The sequence below is a fragment of the Portunus trituberculatus genome, chromosome 6 (assembly GCF_017591435.1).
Source record: "Portunus trituberculatus isolate SZX2019 chromosome 6, ASM1759143v1, whole genome shotgun sequence".
NCBI classification, from domain to species: Eukaryota; Metazoa; Arthropoda; class Malacostraca; order Decapoda; family Portunidae; genus Portunus; species Portunus trituberculatus.
Window position 1 is genome coordinate 7677106 of NC_059260.1, and position 5396 is coordinate 7682501.

The 5396-nt window shown below is 44.8% G+C and overlaps 1 non-coding gene across 1 annotated transcript; it reads right to left on the reverse strand.

Moving 5' to 3' along the window:
* Positions 1 to 302: 302 nt before the first annotated feature.
* Trnal-cag lies at positions 303 to 376 on the reverse strand. The gene has a single exon. It is a non-coding gene; the product is annotated as a tRNA-Leu (tRNA).
* Between the last annotated feature and the right edge of the window lie 5020 nt (positions 377 to 5396).

Genomic DNA, 5396 nt, shown 5'->3' on the forward strand with positions numbered 1-5396 from the left:
ATTGCAGTTGCACTCGGAAAACGTTTTTGCAGGCTAATTTTTAATTATTTTTTTATTATTTTTTTGTTTTGTTTTGTGTGTGTTTCACTGTTTGATCTGCTGCAGTCTCTGACGAGATAGCCAAACGTTACCCTACGGAACGAGCTCAGAGCTCATTATTTCCGATCTTCGGATAGGCCTGAGACCAGGCACACACCACACACCGGGACAACAAGGTCACAACTCCTCGATTTACATCCCGTACCTACTCACTGCTAGGTGAACCAGGGGCTACACGTGAAAGGAGACACACCCAAATATCTCCACCCGGCCGGGGAATCGAACCCCGGTCCTCTGGCTTCTGAAGCCAGCGCTCTAACCACTGAGCTACCGGACGCGTGTGTGTGTGTGTGTGTGTGTGTGTTCACATGTAGGAGTAGATTTATGTATGCACTTTGATCTACAAGGACTTAAAATTTCTTACGTGGTTGAACTATTGCATCAGATTTGGTTAAGTTGTTTCAGATTTTTTTAGAATAGTACGCTTCAATTCAGTGTCTGTTTCTTACGTTTCGTTAGGTTAGGATAGGCAAGGGAAGAAAAGAAAGGTAAGATAAGGTTAGGTCACATCCAGTTTCAGAATTGGCCATCAGCTGTTCCCTCTTATTTCAACCACCTGAATAGAGTGTTCAGATGTGAATCATTTAGGCGTGGCAGTCTTTCATGTGTCCTTCCTGTGCATCATCATCATCATTATGAAGGTTTTACATTACCTTGCCCTGGTCATCAGCCCTGCTCTGTTATTTGACCCTCCTGGATAGAGTTCAGATACGCAGCATTTGTGTGTGGTGGTCTTTCATTTGACCTTCCACTACACTATTCGGTCGGTGGACTGTCCGTATTTTACAAGATTTACTTCGTCGCTTTCCACCTCAGCGTTCCGTGCCGCAATGGTCGACCCGGCTGACAGATTCCATGCATTGGTTGCGTCCCGCTGAGTGCGGCGCCACGCCACTCCATTTCCGCCCTGCTTTACTCCCCCTCCCCAACCTCACCACTCAGACCACCAAGACGTCTCTCTCTCTCTCTCTCTCTCTCTCTCTCTCTCTCTCTCTCTCTCTCTGTGTGTGTGTGTGTGTGTGTGTGTGTGTGTGTGTGTGTGTGTCCTTCAGTTTCCTAAGAGTAATTATTAGTTTTTACATGATTTCACACTCTACACTGGAATGCACCGCTAAGTAACAGGAGTTTATAATAAAGTGTCATTATTTCCCGTATTTGTCTTATACTTCATCAATCATACCTTCTTTCAGCCGTTACATTAAGGGATGCTATCTTATAATGTCTAATGGTATCGTACGTCTGTCATCACAGTAATCCATCACTTCCTCCGGTATTCACACACACACACACACACACACACACACACACACACACACACACACACACACACACACACAGAGAGAGAGAGAGAGAGAGAGAACAGTGGAGTGATTCAAGGCAGTGATGGAGATGACAGATATGATAGACAGTACAATACAAACTTAATCTAAATTTCATATACTCGTTCTGCAGTTTGCTAATATTCCGTGTTTTTTTTTTTTTTTTTGCAGATTCGTGGTCGTCGTCGTCGTCATTATTGTTATTGTTGTTCTTGCTCTTGTTGTTATTGTTCTTGTTGTAGTTGTTCTTTTGCCTTTGCAGCTTTAACTTTGAATGAATAACAAAAGATATAACAAAACACACCCATGATCCATTGCAATAACACCCACCACCACCACCACCACCACCAACCACCACCTCTACCACCACCACTAATAAAACTCACACCAATACAAAAGAACACAAATCATCATATTTCCTCCTGTCATCACAACTCACGCCGTCCCTCCTCAGTGAGGCGAGGAGGCTGGGAGCACATGATTCCTTGTGTCGCGACGCTAATTACGTCTGCGACAACACTGCCAGTTAATCGAGCAAACACGTCCTGCAGTCTAAGGTAACGAGGAGCCCGGCGTGAGTTAGAGAATCAGGAGAGTGAAGGGAGGTAAGGCGCCAGGCAGCATTGAAGGGCTGGACGAGAGGCGCCTAGGTAAGCTGGACTCACGCGCTCCTGATCAAGTGTTGTATTAGCTGAGGATGGATGCAGCCTGTTAGCTTGCACTGTACGTTGAATTAGAGAGTTACGATAATGAGTTTTATTGGATTTAAGTGATCTTTTCCTCTTTTACTCTTCAGCGTACCCTTAAGTGGTTGTTTATGAGTGAGTCTTGAGTGGATCTGAAGTGGTTTCAAGTTGACTGAAGTAGAATCGGAGTGGATTCAAGAAGGCAACTTTGAAAATTATGTGAATTCACTAGTACTATTCTCAAAGATGGTTAACTGGGTTCTTTAGAGTGTTTATCCTGTTGATATTGAAGAAATCTTGTTAATGGTCTCTGGATCTTTAAATACACCATTAAAAGCCCGTGTCACTTCAACTACGCAGAGTGTTTTGAAAGTAGTGGAGGCACGGCACAGAAATGTTTCAGAATATTGTGCTGATGCAGTCGCCCCGCTCTCCTCACAAGGCAGACAGGCAAGAGACACATTTTGCATAAGCAGATAGCAGGGCTGGAAGGCCGCGTGTGATGGCTATCTTCTCTTCCCAGCAATGTGACGAGCTCAATGTGACGTCATCTTTTCTATGTGAATTGAAAGGCAATGCATTTCTGATAAACTTTAATAAATCTACCTTGCAACTCAGTAAAGGTATGAAAATGTATAGTGTCTGTCTTGTTAATGATGATGATGCCTGACAATGTACTGTATAGAGGAGAAACAAAATAGCCTCACTCCTTCCATCCTTCCTTCCTTCCTTCCTTCCTTCCTACCTTCCTTTCTTCCTTCCTTTCATCAGTCTTAACTCCACACAGTACACAACACCCAATCACTTCCTAACTTCCCAACCAATAGACGACTTAGGCCATGAACACATCACAGAAAAGGAGCAACATAACTCATCTCCCTTACCCAAGATTCACAAGGCACAACAGTCCAGAGGCTCTTTAGTCAAACTCTCCGGCCATCTATTACTCTCACTATCATAAGGCGAGACAAGACTGCAGTGGTGCCTTTGTCCTGGGAAGGCTGGGAGGCTCCGTGCTTGCCTCGCCGGGATTGGAGGTCTGCTTGCCGCGCTAAACAACCCATTAAGGCGCCGCCGCGATGCATCACCTGCCGCGTCGGGTCCAGGAAGCCAAGCCACCCTCCCCCCATCCCACCCCCTCAAACACACGCACCAGCGGCGTCCAAGGGGAACAAAGGAGCATGAATGTTTCAGTGGGTAATGAATTAGTCTAGAATGCACACTTGCTGGGATTCATATGCATACTTGCACAAACGCATTCATCTACACGCGTGCAGGCTGGTGCTGTATATGTGTGTATACTCGCACGCGCGCACACACACACACACACACACACACACACACACACACACACACACACGTAAAAAAAAAAGGAAAAGAGAAGACAAACAGAGATATGATGTGAGGCATATACAACTCCACTTGCCAATACACTATGAATTAGTATAGTTTTTTTTTTCATACTGGCGTGAAAAAATGTGAATGAAAAAACGAAAATACCAAGGTAAGAAGTCCTGTACATTATTTCTGCACCCCGAGATCCAGCCACGCTCAAACACGTATCAATGTCCTTCAGTTCGTGATTAATAAATACATCACACGTTGGAGCGTCCATCATCAGCCATTGTGTGTGTGGGCGGAGGAAATGGAGGAGGTTCGATCAGCTGGGGAAGCTATACGGGGAGTCTTCTTCACCGCCACGAATCATCATCGGCCCGTCTATTAATCATGGCAGGCAAGGGAAGGCACACGACTTGCACCATTTAGCCTGTGGTCGACTGGAAGGATAGTTTAAACAGGTGTTAGCTGTGGCAGTGATGGTGATGGTGGTGGTAATGGTTGGTGTTATTGTTTGCTGCGGTTGTTTTGGTGGTACTTTTTATGGTGGTGGTGGTGTTGGTGTTATTGGTTGTAATTGATCATTTGTCGTATTTGTTGTTGTTGCTGTGGGGATAACAAAAACTCTCCCTCAAGCGCGAAGTGATTATCCTTTAGTAGTACTGTATGCAATGTAAAGCAAGGAAGAGTCTCGCAAGGCAAGGGGAGGAGGCGCCTATGAATGTCTCGGTCTTTGCCTGACGTCATAAGTAATCGAAAATAAAACCTTTACTGCTCCAAGCTCGCCAGTCATACATGTAGTCACCCTGGCGCCATGTGGAACTGAGCTTCGTTTTCTGTGTCTTATCCCATTAATTTTTCCTACTCTATTACCGCCTCTCTATTCTCCCTCTCCCTCCTCTTTCCCACGTCATGGCAGCAGCGCTCCTCCCGCTGGTCTCGTCTTCTTAATCTCATGGCTGCGCCTCCTCCTGCGCCGAGGGTTCACCATAGAAAGGAGAACCGAGTCTCAGTAAGGAATACCCATTAGTATAGACACACCGCCTATCCACCCATCAACCAATGCACACACACACACACACACACACACACACACACACACACACACACACACACACACACACACACACACACACACACACACACACACACACACACACACACACACACACACACACCACACGAATTATCACTTTCTTTTTCTTTGCATTTTTTAGATAAGAATTCAGAAGAGGACATTTTATAGACAAATTGGTGATGCAAAACTGGACGAAAGTAAGTACTGTATGTTCTAAACAGAGAAAGATTATATTATATAGAAGAGAAACTTAAGAATAACCTCAGAAACAGTAGGTTACTAATAGCTGTAACTGAAACAGCAACATTAACTAACCCCTTCAGTACCGTGACACTTCTTCATATTTATTCTTTTTACTATCAGGCGATTATACACAGCTTCAGAATCTCATGTGGGGAATGAAATAGAGGAGATTCTGCACCATTAACCTTCTGACCTCCATAGAACCTTGCTAATGTATATAAAATCTTCTAATCCCACCGAAAACTTATGATAGAAATGTGTCTCAGTACTGAAGGGGTTAAAAGTAGCAGTAACAGTACATCGCTTCCCTCCCCACGACGGCGCCGCAACTGAATGACTCCTGACCTCCGTCCTGAGCCTTCCAGCACGCAATACTCTTCAGGTCAGGCGACGCGGGAATTGCTCCACCAACACTAATCATTTGCATTCCGCGCCACTCATTGGTCTCTATTCTGAAATGCTCTGCTCCCTCAAACGCCGCAAAGATGAGTAGTTTTCAATTAATGATATAGCATTCTTGTAAATCTGTATCTAGAACCGTAAGAACGTCTTTGAAAACCCATAGAGCTTCAACTAGAGCCTTTTTGAAAGTAGTCTGGGTACGGCGAGTAAACGTTTCACAATGTGTTCATT